Source organism: Populus alba, chromosome 15 (genome assembly GCF_005239225.2).
Source record: "Populus alba chromosome 15, ASM523922v2, whole genome shotgun sequence".
NCBI classification, from domain to species: domain Eukaryota; kingdom Viridiplantae; phylum Streptophyta; class Magnoliopsida; order Malpighiales; family Salicaceae; genus Populus; species Populus alba.
In genome coordinates, this window is record NC_133298.1 from 6,293,354 (window position 1) to 6,310,127 (window position 16,774).

Sequence of the window (16,774 nt, forward strand, 5' to 3'; positions counted from 1 at the left end):
AAAGCCTCAACTAAAATCCTTCCATTTCTTGATCTTGGCATTATCCAGCCTCATGTACCAACTTAGCGCCGACCCCGATAGACTGTCTTGGAAAAGTAGATCAGTAACTTATCGTCATGAATCACCTCAAGCCATCTTATTGCAATAAGATCGAAGGTGAGTGTTTGGGCATTCCAACCCAGTGTACTTTATAAACTCCGGTATCTTGAAATCTTTTGGTACCGTGATGTTTCGGTACCAAGCATATTTCAGACGCTCGCATGGGGTCAAACCAGTCATTTCCCTCGACTGCTCTTAACCTTTCTTCCAAGGCTGATATCTTATCATCGTTCATAAAATCCGGTGGACCTATTATCGGAAGGCCCATCTGCTGTGACGTGAGCTTGAGGGGGCTGAATGGGAATGGCAGGTGCAAAGTGCTGCTCCATCATTGAATCTGCCCCCAAGTTCTGAGATACCCCCGGGACATGAACTGACTGTGCTCCTTATAGGTGGTTGGGTAGACATTCCCTCCCCGTTCTTGGCTCTTAAAAGTTGCTCAAGCAGATTGGTCAATCGAGAAACTTCATTTTTCACAGATTCCAACTCGGTCTGGTAGTGCGACTCTAAGTGAGCTCTTTCTTCGTTTTCCATTCTTGATCTGGATCGGGTTTGGTGGACTCTGGATGTGGGACCTATGTTTCACGATCTGGCGATGCATGCATAGATGTATGAGAAAAAAAAATGCATGATTGTGATAAAAAATGCTTTATTCATTGGGTATGAATGTATGACTTGCAAAAAGATATTATGGAACATACATCCTAAGGATAGGTTCTAGTTCTTCTACGTGAGACATAGGGTAGGTTTACTACTAGGTCTCTAAAAAGAGGGTCTCTTGCTGTTCCAGTGATCACCCTCGTAAAGGCGATATGGAGGTCCAGCAGATAGTGGGATGGCACGTGTACCAATCACTATCAGTCTAAACACTCAGCAAAGAGTTGGGGTTTACACAAACTTAAGCCTTGACTCAAGTCATAAGGCAAGTTGCTAGTCCCCCACTTAAACTTAGAGTTACATGTGTGTGTCCTCCAAAACATAATAATAATAATAAAGTGATGCATGACTATGGCATGTATGATAGAATGTAAAGATATATGCTAAAGCTTTTAAACAAAACATCATAAGAAAACAAAAACCAATAACATATAACATAAACAAACAAACAAATCAAGCTTAGTCCTAACATCCCCAGTGGAGTCGCCATACTGTCACACCCCCCACAAAAATTTATAAATTAAAGAAGGCACGACATCGGTTGGCGATTTTCGTAGTGTTCTGATGATTTGGTTCTTTTGGAGTCGCCACCTAGTATTTGGTCACTAGGAACCCTAACTGGTCTTTCAGAGATTCTAAGGCAAGGGACTGGTTGCGTAAAGGGAAGGTACTAGCACCCCTAATACGCCCTACCTGAGGTAAGCTGCTTGGTGTTTGGTTTGCTCTATAGTCTATGGTGTTGGTGTTTTCTAATCCTGTCAACTCATAAATCGCAAGGAAAAGAGAATAAAAAAAACGAAGAAAATTTCACAATTCTTAAAAAAACAATTACTTTTCACGACTCGTAAACCGTGGAGAGAAAAAAAAAATAATTTTTGAAATGTTCTCGATCGCAACCAAAGCTTCTTTCAAACATGTGCGTTGATTTATTACTCCCGATAATATTTTGGATGTTCGTCCTTTTAAGGATTTCTTCATCCAAACATTAGCGGTGAACAATAACCACAACTTTCTCCTCCCAAAATAAAGATTTTTATAGTTTTTGGAATATTGGCCAATACCCTTTGGAGTTTTACAAACAGGTTTGTAAAATCCACAAATGCAAGAAAATGATTTGTGTTTAAGAAATCCATGCGAAAACACATTTTCAAAAAAACTTCCAATATTTTTTTTTATATATAAAAAAGAACATTCAAAACATGTTAGTGTATTGGCCGTATGCAACACGCAAGAAAATATTTTTTTTTTTTGACGAAAATCGGGTATTTTTAATACTGAATTTGTATCTCCACAGCATAAAAAATACAAACTAATATTAAGTCATTTTTAAAAAGATGTACAAAAAAATCAATAATATTTTTAAGGAATTTTTAGAATTTTTTTTGAAAGCAAAAAAAAAAAAAATTTATCTTTGAAAATTTCAGGTGTCTCGAATAAAATCAGATATTTCAAATACTGATTTTATACCTCCATAATATAAAAAAAAAAAATACAAAACCCCCTTAAAAAATATATATATATGAAAGGAAAGTAACAACATTTTTTTTTAGATTTTTCAGATTTTTTTATAAATATTTTATATATATATATATAACATATACACATATATATTATAATTTATAATAATATATAATATATTATAGGGCTGGGCCGGCCCAAATGAATGGGCCAGGCTCAGCCTAAAAAAAGAGACGGGCCGATCTCGGCCCGAAAAACTCCTACGGTCTGGGCCAAGACCGGCCCAGACTTGCAAGGCTGGGCCAGCATCGGGCTGGCCCAGCAGACCCAGGCCCAGCGGGGGAAGAATTAATTTTCTTCCCCCGCCTCCTGCATGCAGAATGCATGCAGGAGGCAAACCTGCAGAAGACACAAAAATGGGGGGAAGAAAATGTACCTGGCGTGGAGGAGGTGGTCGCTGGCGGTGGTGTGGCTCGTGCACGGTGGCTCCGGGCGGCGGCGCTGCGGCTGTTTCCAAGTGTTCGGTTCGCTCTCTCTCTCTCCTCTCTTTCTCCTCTCTCTCCCGATCCTCTCTCCCTTTTTTTCTCTTCGGTTTTCTTCTATATTTATAGGGGCAGAACGGGTGGGAGACCATGGTTAGTGCGCCTTCAATCACGCAACGGCTGGTCGGCTCTTTCGGCGGTGGTGGGGGCGAGGAGAGAGACGCGGGAGAATTTTCGAAATTTTTGCCTTCGGTTCTGCTAAAACGGGGGAAAGGAAGAAGATGAACAGTGTCGTTCAAAACGACACCGTTCTGGTCTTTTTTTTTTTTTTTAATGAAACGGCGTCGTTTTGGGTAAAACGCGCCGTTTCATTTAAATGGCTAAACTTCAAATCAGTCCCTCAAATTCGGTCCCCGCCCCTCTTGTTGGCCGCCTTTTTCATTTTGGTCCTTGGCCTCTGATTTATGCAATTGAGCCCCTAATTGATCAATAAACTTCCAATTTCTTCAATTAAGCCCCTGAAACAATTCCAAACAGACCCCCTCTATCTTTGCGCCTTCTCCAAATTGGTCCCTGGTTTCGGATTTTCTTAATTAAGTCCCTAATTGGCCCTTAAACTTCAATATTTATGCAATTAAGCCCCTGATTTGACTTAATAAATTCCTAAAAATCATAATTTGGCCCCAGAACTTTAATTTCTTCTAATTAAAGCCCAAATTGACTTAAAAATCAATTTTTCTTGCAATCAAATCCTTTATAAATTCAAATAAAATCCAATTAAGTCCATAAACATCCAAATTTGGGCTTCTCCTCAAAATTCAAAATTTCCTTCTCAATAGGGCTCTCATCCTTCAAGAAAATACTGTCAAAAATCCAATCTTTGTATCTTTATACTCCTTGACCAGTTTTCTAACCATTTTCTGAGTGCTTCTGCCTTCCGTTATTTTTCTAGCCTCTTTTGGCTATTTATTTTATTTTTCATGGGACCCAAAAATGGGTTACAACATTTTTAATCAATTAATTATTTGAATTATATATTTTAAAGTATTTGGATATTTATATCATTTATTTTATATTTATTTTAATTATATTTTAATTATTTGTTATTGGATTGGAATTGTTAATATATAACTAATTAAAATATTTTATTTATAATTTTATGATTTTATAATTTGAGTTTACAATACAAATTTATATTATATATTTCGTTTTGTGTTAAAAAAACGATTTTAATAACCTTGCGTGGGTTGATCCATATTTTCATCACGGGAAGTTGAGCTGTCTAGGACCATAAATGTGCGAGAGAGAGAGAGAGAGAGAGAGGTGGCACCATGGCTCCTAAACTCCTCTCTTCAAAAGCCGATATGCTTACTGTTTTCATTTATTACCCCAGCCGACAAGTCAATTTACAAGTCAGGTCCCTTGAGAGGTCATCACACAATCCTCACTCCTCACAGCTGAATGACATGTGTCGTATTACTTGTATATGCTAACTGCGACTTTCCAAGTTACAGATAGTATCTCAACTTGTTTCTCAGACAATTTTAATTAATTGTTTTACTTAAAAGTGTGGCAGACGACTTGATTAATTATGTATTTTTTAAATACATTTTTTTATTATTAATTTTTTTATAACTTTTCTACAAACCCAAAACACTATGACTAGTCCACTGTGGAAAGATTCGTAGCTAATTTATTAATAGCAGTTACTTTATAAAATATTTTTAATTAGAAATATATTGAATTTTTTTTAAAGTATTTTCAATATTAATACATTAAAATAATTTTAAAATGTAAAAAATAATTAAAAATAAAAAAATAATAGTAAATTTTTAATTTGTGATGTTTATAGGTTAATGCTTCAATATCTTTTATATATATACTTTCTTAATGTAATGTGATAATATATAGAAAAAAAATATAATACAATGGGATGGGACGATGCGTTAGATTTCTTTGTTTGAACTCGAATATTCTTACTAATATAATGGATACTTTTTAAAATGTCTTATTTCATTCCTTGGATTTTTTCAAAAAATAATAATATTTATTTTATAAAAAATATTTGTATGCATGTTTATTTTTTTATTATTATAAAAAAGATAGTTTCTCTTTTTAGTTTTTTATTAGAGCTTCATGTATCTTTTAATATATTTAAAATAATTTTTTATGTTTTTAATTTATTTTAATATGCTAATATCAAAAATAATTTTTTTTAAAAAAAAATTATATTAATATATTTTTAAATAAAAAAACATTTTAAATTATTACTACTATCGGTAAACGTCCAAAGACTCTTCTCTTCTCTTCTTGTGGCTGTAATTAGATCCTTGTGAGGAATTCATCTTCTTCTTTCTTTTCTTACCAACTGAAACATCAATGGCTTCGTACATTCATTTGAAGCTAACCTCTTACAAAAGTCTTCATAGCCGACATGCTTACCATTTTCATTTATTACCCCAGACGACAAGTCAATTTACTTTACTAAACAACGAATTAAATTCACTCCCATCCATAAGAAAGGGTATTTATCACCCGTACGAGTGAGATTTATTGTTGATCCGTAATTATAACGTCATGAATCCCACAATCATTTTATAATAGATTCCATGGAGTTTACATGAGTAGGTCAGTAATAAGTTTTGCTCATGTAATCCTCTCACAAAACAGAGGTGATCCGTTAAGTTGCTATTTAGGGTTGCGTTGCCTGTGTTCTATTATTTTTTTTTTAAAAATAAATTATACATTTTCAGTATTTAATATATAAATTTTAATGTCTAATTATTGAAATGGTAATCTTTATTTACAATCCCAAAATAATATATAAAAATTATAGTTTTGAAATCTGCCCAGCGGGTTGATCAAGAACTGAAACCTAGCCGATTTGAAAAAAAAATCGGTGTTATCCAGCTGGCCCGGTCAAGACCTGGTTGCAAACTTGTTAACGTTTATTTTTTTACTAAAATAATGTTGTTTTATTTTTTTTTAAATAATTTGACCTGGCCGATCCGGTTAAAACCTGAAACCCGGATCTTAAACCGGACCGAGTCTTAAAACTATGTATAAAACTGTAAAATTCCTTGTAAACTGTGCCTCACGACCCTTGCGTATTAAGCAACTTAAGCTACCAATCCGTCACTAGAGGGTCCCATCCAACAAAGATTCTCATGTGTTATGACTTGTCGTCATCAAGATGGCTACTACTACCAGGAATCACAAGGGCCCCTTCCTCTTTCCACTACCATGTGCCCAGAAATGTTCATGTTCACATGCAAAAAGAAAAATTCTGAAGATAATTCCATCCTGATTCATATAATTATCCAGGTCTGCCATTTTTATTGAAAATTATTTACACCATGTCTTAATAATTATTAAACTCCATCTCATCAATTAGTTAATTTTTTTAAAAAAATCTATAATCCAAAACATGGTTAAAGTAAAATTTTAAATTGCATTACTAGAATAAATCACATGACAGATGCCCGAAGAAATTGCAGCCTGTTATAAGATATGTCCATGATACCCTTTTTAAAATATATCTTAACACAGTTATAAATACAAAAAATATAAAACACAGAAAGCTAAGATACATGACATGTCTCGTACAGACCCTTATCGTGCGATTTCACACCATGTGTATTCTCTTTCATGTTGTCTTTTTCATCTATCGTGCAAAAACAAAAAAAATAGAAATGCCAAGGAGAGAAGAGATCAGAGACTTTAGTGTGTACGAAAATCAGAGTCTTACCACTTCTTTATTGTCCCTATAAAAACAGCATGTTTAATATTTCTACAGTGATTTTTAAGCTATGATCTACATGGATACGTCCAAGATATAGTTATAATACAAACATATATAGTTTTTAATTTAATTATTAAGGGGAGATTGACAGCACGTAGTTAACACACTTTAATTTGCTCAAAATTCAAAAAAAAATTAATATATTTTTAAATAATTTTGATATGTTGATCTTCAAAATTAATAATTTTTTTTTAAATATATATTTTAAAATATTTTTTTTAAAAAATATTTTAAAATAAAACATCTATCATAATCTCAAATACACCCATCAAACTAAAACTTTGTCAATAGTTCTATAATGAAACAATTTACTATAATCAAATGGGTCAATTTTATATCTAAATTAGATTTAAAATATATTGTTTTGGATTTATTTTTATTTTTTAATTTTAACTACATTTCAAAATTTTATTTGATTTATGTTTTATTAACTTGGCCGGTTTTCTTTATTTTTTCAGAATAGATTATTAGATTTCATATTTTAGGCATTCAAAATTTATACAATCAAAGTTTATTTACAGAGAGAGTTTAGGGATATAATTTAGAACTTAAGAAACCCTTATCTCATATATTTTTCTATATACTCCGTCATGTAACTTTGGAAAATCAATCCATTTTGTGTAATAGGGGTTCTGATGTGACTCCAGGCCTCTCTTTTCATTATATTTTTTTGATAATATTTTTGTTTTAAATTTAAGATACATGGGATATGTAACTAGAGTGTGTGGCACTTGTTGGGCAACGAGTGTGAGTTGACAAGGATGCAGCGGCCTCACTAAGATACATGGGAATCGCGCGATGTGGGGTTCTTTTTCAGCTGTGTCGTGCGATATTGTTTTTCCAAGAGATATTCCATGTTTGTTGACAGAAGAAAATCAAATCAAAGCTCTAGAACGGTCAAAGGAGAATTAGAGTTCAACATGTCAAGACATGAACGTGCGTGAGTGATGAGATAAATATTATATTTTAAAGTATCTCACACACACACACACTAGTTACATAAACAACAACACATCACTAGCTTTTCTATAAAAAGAAAAAAAAATGGCTTGACAATTAATCTAAGTGTTTCTCATTAAACTATGTACTAGTTATAGATAATACTAGTAGATATTGGATGTGGATAAAGGATTCAATTGAGAAATAATGGAAATATTAGGAACCAAATTGATAAAATGTTTAATTTTAATTGTGACCAAATTGAGAATTGAATTGATATGCATTGATGATTGTGTCTGTTTTTTAGTTTTGTCTCATATCAACCATTTCCAATTTGATTTTCTAATCCCTATCGTTTAATTTCTCACTAATAATATGCTTATCTCTTTATAACAAGAAGGAAGGAAAATCTTTTGAATGGAATCTGATCTCAGATATCTAATTTAATATGGTATCTCTTATATTACAAGATTTAATTTCTCATGTGTAATTTTAAAATTAAGAACAGTTTCAACTCAATTCATGGATTAAATATGGTTTTAAATTTTTTTATTTTAAAAATATTTTTCACTTGAAAATTCATTTTTTTTTAGGGTTTTCATTATTTTAATATCAGCACATTAAAATCATTAAAAAAATTAAAAAAACATCAATTTAATATTTATTTTCAAACCAAATATATACTTTAAAATATACTAAATTTAATTTCAAATGCAAAAACAAATATTTCCAAATCATTTTCTATGAATCGATCACCAAACAGGCAAGCTTGATGTAATTCATCTTTTTGATAAAAAACGAGTCCCATCGGCTAGCTTAATGGACTTCATCTTCTTGGTGAAAAAACAGTTCTAAAGCATGGTAGAGCTTCTTTCCATTGAGTGCAAACGTGGTACATGCACGTGACTCTAAAAATTTAGACATGTATAGAAATGGACTTGTGTCCTGCACACCGGACAACCTTTCCTTTGCTAGCTCTAACCCCACTCAAGCAAGTATAGGAGTCTGGTGCTTCTTTTGTGGCTGGCAGCCATAATTTCTCTCCCCTAAGAAAACCCTCAATTGATTTCTCTTTCCCAATTAAAGATCAGATCTAGGTGAAATTTTATGGGCATGGGAAAGTAAACAACCTAAAAGCTTTGTGATAGTAATTTGTATTTTCTTACCTCTTTGGTCTTAAATCCAGCCATGTGTACGGTTAAGAACTGGTTCACGGGTAGCCTTTGGATTGAAATAAACTACGGCGATAATTAGAAAAGAGTTATGTTAAGTTTGATGTACTCTATTTTAGTTTGTTGGATTGGGTGGCCCAGCGAAGAAAAAAAGAAGAAGAAGAAAAGAATAAGGGTGATAGTTACTTTGTGTGGGGTAATGTGTCAATAACTATAGATATGGCCATTACAAAAGTGTTTTGATTTTTTATTTTTTAAAATTTGGATCAGTCTGCGTTTATCTCAATTAACGCTACAAGTTCTAAAGTTAATGATCATGTAAGCTTTCAATGGCCCTGAGGTTTGTGGGACTCGAACTGGTAACCTCTAGAAAATAAATTTAGAATCTGACAAGTTAAGATACATTTCTTATATTTTTAACTTTTTATTTTTGAAGTTTTTGAAGTGATTAGTGATGTTATATACCAATTGTGAAAGAATAGTTGATAGTATTACTTTCCATTAAGATATGGCCCATCACAAAAGTGTTTTGATTTTCTACTTTTACCAATAATTAAGAATGTCAATAAATCAATTGTCAAATAATAATAATTGATGTTTTTTTTATTAGTTTTCACAAACAGTGTCAATTAATAAGATAATAAAAAATTCAGGTAGCTCAGGAATAAGGTTTATATGTTGGATAATCAGTTAATCTCTTATTTTTAATAATCTAGTTCCTTCTTTCTGGCCAAGATGACTAGTAGCTGATATCTGATGTCTAGTAAGGAAAAGTGACTGGTTACTGATACCTGTAAAATATATTTTTTTATGTAGATTTAGATATTCTCTGATATTTAAATATATTTTTTTTAGAGAAAAGGCCAAAATCTATTAGAGAGATAGAATCTGAAAGTATATATGTTAAAAATTCTATCAGCTAGAAAAGAATGATTCTTTTTTTCTTAAGATCCAATAGATCTTTATAGCTCATGATTTTTATCTTTTTTATCGAGGGGAGGACCTCAAAGTCCTCCTTTTCTGATAGTATTAAAATATTTTTTTTAATGTGCTAAAGGGGGAAAAGATCTCTAACTTATTAGAGGGTAAAAGATCTCTAACTCATTAGAGAAAAAATATCCATGACTCATCATATGGAAAAAGATCTCTGGCTCATCAGAATCTTGTGATTCAATACGAAGCATGATAAGATTGTTAGAGCCACATTTACTTGGGTTCAGCAATTGGCTAAGCCCAAAAATGTTGGGTCTGGTAGTTTGCCAGAACCATACATGTTTGGGATTAGCGCTTAGTTGAGCTCAAGAAAGCGGGGTCTAGTAGTTTGCCAGACTCATGTATGCTTGAGCTCAACACTTGACTGAGCCAAAGAATATTTGGATGTGGTGGCTCACCAAATTGACCTATGCATGCCTAGGCTCAACGCTTAGCTGAGCCTAAGAATGCTGGGTATAGGAGCTCGTCAGACCTATATATACTTGGACTTAGAAAGATACTAGATCTGGTAGCTCGTCATACTCATATATACTTAGGCTCAACACTTAGTTGAGCAAAAAAATACTAGATATAGTTGTTTGCCAGACTCATGTATACTTGGGCTCAATACTTGACTGGGCCTAAGAATGTTTGGATGTGGTGGCTCACCAAATTGACCTATGCATATATGGGCTCAACGCTTGGCTGAGTCTAAGGATGCTAGGTATAGGATCTCGTCATACCCATATATATTTGGGCTCAAAAGAATACTAGATTTGGTAGCTCATCATACTTATATATACTTGGGCTCAACTCTTAGTTGAGCAAAAAAAAAATACTAGATATAGTTATTTGCTAGAGTCATGTATACTTAAGCTCAATACTTGGCTAGGCTTAATAATATTGAATTATCACTCTACCTTTATTTCCTTATTTTAAACATGGTTTTTAGGTAAATAACACATTGATATATTATTGCGTTACACATAAACTTTGTAAAATCAAATCATTTTATGTAATTTAATTACATAAACAACAACATTTCACTTGTTTTTCTATATAAAAAGCAAAAATTGGCTCGGCCTAGTTAGCATCTATCAATACGAGAAATGACAATTAATTTAATTTTTTATCATTAAACTATGTACTAGTTATGCGTTTGAAAGCTAAAGATAATGTGTGTTAAAGAACAATAATGATATACTTACGGTTTAAAAAAATTATTTTAGTTGTAGTTTTAAAATGAAAATTATAATATATATATATATATATTATTTAAATTATTGTGAGATAAATTTTTTCATATAAAATAAATAAATAAATTATTCTAGCTTCTATAAAATTAAAATTTAAAACATAATGATATATGGGCACTAGTATAAAGAAAAAAAACTTTTTACCTAATCAAATAATTCTCTCTTCATAACTATAATTAGACAAAAAAAAAAAAAAAAAACAGCGCAGCATGCATATCTTCAATACTCAAGACACCACCGGGAAACCTTCATTAAGTAAATTGTGTAATTGATTTTTGGTAAAATTCGATGTTTTATTAGTTTTTTTTTTTTTAAAAAAAAACAATTAACGGTCACATCAATTCAGAGTCTTGACTGTGCGATGTTGGGATATGAATGTGTTTGTGTGCAACAAATTTCACATAGATTAAAGAATGAAAATGGAATGCATATATATTACGTATACAAGGATTAACTCGATAGCTTAACTTATATATTTTATACAATTGAATGTGAGTTTTTTCATTGGAGAGTATAAAATGATATATTTGAAGGATTTTATGATTTAATTAATCGAAATTCAATATTATTTATAAGAGATTAAAACTATAAAATGAGATAAATTGAGAAGAATAAATTCGCACATTTCCCCTTCTCCTCTCGCTTGGAGGCACTAGACATGGATATACAGTCGAGACTATCTCTCTTTACATATATAGTTTTCGTGGCGTTTGCAATTAGTCATGGAGGTCTTTGCTGTCTCCTGATTAATTTCATTGGAACTAGGTGTAGTAGCTATTACCGATACTCGTGTAAATTGTACTCCTCTATCAAGAACGTTTTCACAGAAAGATCGTGAATTGATGAGAATTAAACAGCAAAGAAAATACAGCTAAAAAGGAAGAAACAGAGTGCCTTGATTTACCGAGAGACTCTCTCTGCTAATTCTTTATTTTAGGGACGTGGCATGAAAATCTGGGTTCTGAGCAGTTGGCAGAGAGAGGGAAGCAGGCGGCTCTCGTGGCTTAAAGAACATAAATTTAATATTCCCGGTTCTGTATCAGTTTACTGTCTCAATCTTGTTTTTAAGTAATTTTTCATCATTTTGCTCAACTTGTATGATTTTGATTCATCACATTTTAGTTATGAGCATAAACATGGCAATTATAAAAACAATTAGCACGGAAATAACTAGTAAATCACATCCTTCATGTGTTATGATTATTTATATGGAAGATTAACATTATGCTTGATCGCCGTGACTATATATCTGTAGAAAGATCAGAGAGCTTCATTTTAAACATTCATATACCAGCGTACCACTTTCTATCTGTCTAATTCGTTTTGAAGGGAGCCTGTAGTCCTTGATGAGCATGCTCCGGTGGATGCACCGATCATTTGCTCCACATTTATCCCAGCATTGCACATGTTTGCTATCACTCTCGTGTACTTCTTTCCATACCATGACAGACCTCCACACTGTTTCTCATAAGCTTCCACCTGCATATTGCAATTTACAAACAAGGAGGCAGCTAGCGTGAGATCAGTGAATGGTTGGCTGCACAAAGAAAGATCCCTTCTCCTCCTCCCCCCGTGATGTAATTTTACTAGTGGAGGATGTTTCTTGAGCCGGAGTACAAACATGTAGTTATGAATTAATATATACGTAGACTTACAAGGCCCTTCAAGCAATCCCAGTCATCAACAAGAGGCTGCCCAGAAGGTCTAACAAGAGGCTGCGTTTTCGTCCCCTTTCAAATATATTTTATAAGTCAAAAATGATATATATATTTGTAGGATTTTATGTTTTAATTAATCGAAATTCAATATTATTTTTAAGAGATTAAAACTATAAAATGAGATAAATTAAGAAGAATAAATTCGCACATTTCCCCTTCTCCTCTCGCTTGCAGCGAGCACTAGACATGGATGTTTCTTTCATACCTTACAAAACATTCTTCAGTGGCCTTTTCTTTTGTCCTTTCCATCTACCGAGAGATCGCACGACTTACTTAAACCGAAATAGATCGCATCGCGCGATGGAAAGAATAGATCGCATCGCGCGATGGAAAGTATGCATCACTTTCCATCGCGCGATGGAGAAAAAATAGATCGCGTCTTTCCATCGCGCGATGGAGAAAAACCTGCTATAAATATAAAGCACATTGAAAGCTCCCACAAGCAAGAAGAAACCCATTTCATTTGCTTTGCTTTTGCTTTGTCCTAGAAAATGGCACAGTTCTCGAAGATCCTCAGAAAGACTGATACTAAGAAGAGGCTGTCAGTTCCTATCAGGTTTCTCAGGTCTCTTCCACCTTTCAAACCAGGCAGCCATGCCGTCACCTTTGAAGCTACAGACGAGAAAGGCAAAGCTTGGACCTTTCAATGCTCCATCCGCAAGAGAGGACAGTACCCGAAGCCAGTCCTCACAAGAGGTTGGGTTGCATTCGTTAAGAGCAAGAAGCTACAAGTTGGTGGCAAGGTCAGGTTTATTAAACATAAGAACCGAGCTACTGCAACAATCTCTTACAAGGTTCGTGCTGAAAAGGCAAACAAGATCTTTGGTGCTACATTTGGGTACGCACGGATCTAGTCCATTTCCCTATTTAATAGCTCTGTAAGTCAAGCTAGCAAATAATAGTGTCGGTTTCATGCACTGGCTTGCATCGAGTCCCTTTCTGTACTTTTGCATTTTACTTCTCCTCAGTCGTAATTCTATCTACTCTAGTAAGTTTCCTCAGTCGTAATTCTACTCTACTAAACTACACGTTGGTTGTTATTAATTAATGGGTGGCTTATTCTATATCCAGTAGTGAATGAAATGGAGCCATGTTTCCCGCTCAGGGGGACATGTTAGATTGCGAAGTTGGGTGAGTTTCAAGTTTCTTGAATTCTCATATATGTGTGCAGCTTCTGCAATTAGTATGTTTAACTTTCAAAAGCCATCCCATCTGCTAAGGTCTCTCAAGATGCTCCTTTTGCACCTTTCTTTCAAGAATATGGAATTACTGATCTCTGAATAACGCAATAGGTAGCTCGCGAGGCCACTTCTCATGCAAGGGTGCGTAGTTGTAGTAATGTGGTATATGTGATCGCGCTCTTGCATATGAAACGAGAATTATTCTGCATATTCGGCATCTTGACGAAAGAAAGTAACGATGTTGGCTTAAATCCGTTGCGTGATTGGCTCTACAAGAGGTGTTATTTCTTCAAAATTATGATATCAAAGTGGGGGTTTGATCATCTTGAAATTATACCTCTTGAAATAGAGAGATAATATATAGCTATGGTTTATAAATTACCTGAATCCTCCTCGGTAGAATATTGATATAATCATAGAGCATTAATGTTGGTTCGATCAGGGAATCCTCGTCCACAAAACTATAAACAACGGCGCTCGTGCGGTTCATTTCTTTTATTGGCTTACAGTGGCGCTAGAGTCAAGGTGATGGTGAGAATGGTGGGCGCCTGCAAAACAAATCCACCCTCAGGCCGTACCACATGCATTATTACATCTCGGCCCTAGACTCTTAAAAGATATATTTCCATCAGATGTAATGACATTATTGTTTTTACAAAAATAGTCTTATGATTCTCGTTGCGATGATTTGATACTTCACATCTGTTAGTTTTTCATCCAAAATTGGGTCTCCATAATATCTCGGAGGGATGGCATTTTTTTGGAGGCGAATCTCGACAATTATAATGATCTTAACTGTTAAACAAATCCAGAGAATATCCAATTTATGGGTCAGCGGGTCACCCTCGAGTCAAATTTTTTATCCGATTAGCTCCAAACGGATCACTAAAATTCCGACCATATTGAAATGATTTGTCCATAACAATATGTTATCAAATTCAATTAAAAAAAAAACCCAGCCTAATCCATGTCTTGAATTTTCCGAATCAATCAACAAAGCAAGGTACGTAGAGTTTAACAGCTATAATCATGACTAAGAAAGCCATCATCACAAGTGAAATAAAGACTACATGACATTTAATCTTGACGCTCTGGTTATAATTGGATTGACATGAGCAATAGATCTTAGAGGTGTGTGTTCGACTGGTAATAGCCATAGCATCATTTTAGGTCGGTCGGAATCTAGAGAATGGTTCGTGGCTGCAAAAACGATTGAGCATGAACGTACCAAAGCAAAAGCTGATGGTTTTATAGTCTGTTTGGTATCATCTTGACTACCTCTGGCTGTCTTCGATCTTATTAAGGTTTAGAATCATTTTTCGAATCAAGCTTTATAACATTGCAACATTTGACGAGCCACTCATATATCAAGCCGCACTGCATTTGGAAGAGGTTGATCTTCGATTAATCGACTGTACAAATTACACGAGCAAGAACACAACAGCTACTTACACTCCCAACAGCAATTTCTATCTACACATCTTGTACGCAATTGCTATCTACAGGACATAAGTCGCTCTGCTAGCAGCGCTAACTGGATACACTATTAGGTCTATCTATCTATTCATACCTCATGTCAAATGCAATCATGTGTGGGAGGTGCACTAATTCAATGGTGCTGATTTATTCATGCCTTGTTTCGTTCCTCAATATCTGTGTTTATAAACCTTTCCTCAACCATAAGTCTAGAACCACAAAAATTTCCTATTATTCAAAGCTGTTGAAGAGGCACCAAACTTTCAAAGCAGAATACCAGAAATGAAATTTGACTTCAATAGATAAACTGAAATTGTTGTGCATCAAGTGTTGTCATATCAGAAAGCACAAATCAACAAGAGTTTTCCTCAAATGCAATTCTCCTTAAAGAATTTCTTTCCTTATTCTATATATATCAAATTTAATTCTAAATTCAGAGAATCTAAAAATAAAAAAACAGCATAAGAGGGGGGAAAGCTTGCATTTACTTTAATATGCCTATCCTCTGGGCTTATATGCACATTCTCCAGCCTCAACTCTATATCCGAAAGTCCATGACTCTGCAAGTAGTTCACCTTAAGTAAGCAAAACAAACCTTACACTTTAGTTGTGCACAACAAATGGCAACTATTTGTGCACAGTTAATACAATTAAGATATAGATACTCCAATCAATAGATCCCTCATCAATATGCGTGTTATTCGCAACTGCCGAGAGACAGCAGGTCCTCCAACGGTGTCATCTCCCACCCTCCTGACAGATTCCTCATCCAATGCAAGATTGGCTACCAAGGTAGGAAACAAATCTGATTGTTGAAGCCAATGTCTCAAAGAAAAACTACCATGAAACTGCCATAAAATAAAAAGGAAGAGATAAACTTTCACATCCCTAAACTCACAAATGGAAAAATTGAAACATGGGAAGAACTGCATCCACACGCAACATGCAGAGAAATGAAGGTTTGTCCAATAAAAACAGAAAATCTCCAACAGGGTTGCCCTAGAAAGACTAACCTACCTAGCATAAATAACTAAATGGCTTCACACAACGAAACATTTAATGCACACGCAATATCAAAACCTTTCTCAGAAACAGAACATACCCCATGTGCCAGAGTAAACGAACCACGGCCACTAGAAGGTGAAGAAATATAACCATGAAATTGCATCGAATAAGAATGGTACATAAGTTTACGGCGAACCAGCTTCTTCAACACCTATAAACACTTTGACAACACCAAATTTACACCAATATTCAAAACCTCAAATACCAAATAAACAAAACTCCAAAACAAAGCCCCAAACCTCCATTACTCGCATTCCTCTACGTTTTGCTTGAGTACTGACAAGTTTCCTAAGCACAACTTTAATGTTATACAAAGGACTGCAATTCCACATTATACTAATCACCTCCAATAATCACACAATATCAAAAAATCAAATAAGAAAAGAAAGCTAACCTATTAGAATCCTTCACTATTGCTTCAAAAACCACCTCATCCGCCTAGAAAAACCCCAATTCAGTTATCCATGGCATAATTAGCAGTGCTAAGAACAATCACT

The 16,774-nt window shown here is 34.1% G+C and overlaps 1 pseudogene; it reads right to left on the reverse strand.

The window, feature by feature from the left end:
* Positions 1 to 16,774, reverse strand: part of LOC118057192 (probable plastid-lipid-associated protein 14, chloroplastic) — a 30,167-nt pseudogene that overhangs the window by 12,759 nt on the left and 634 nt on the right.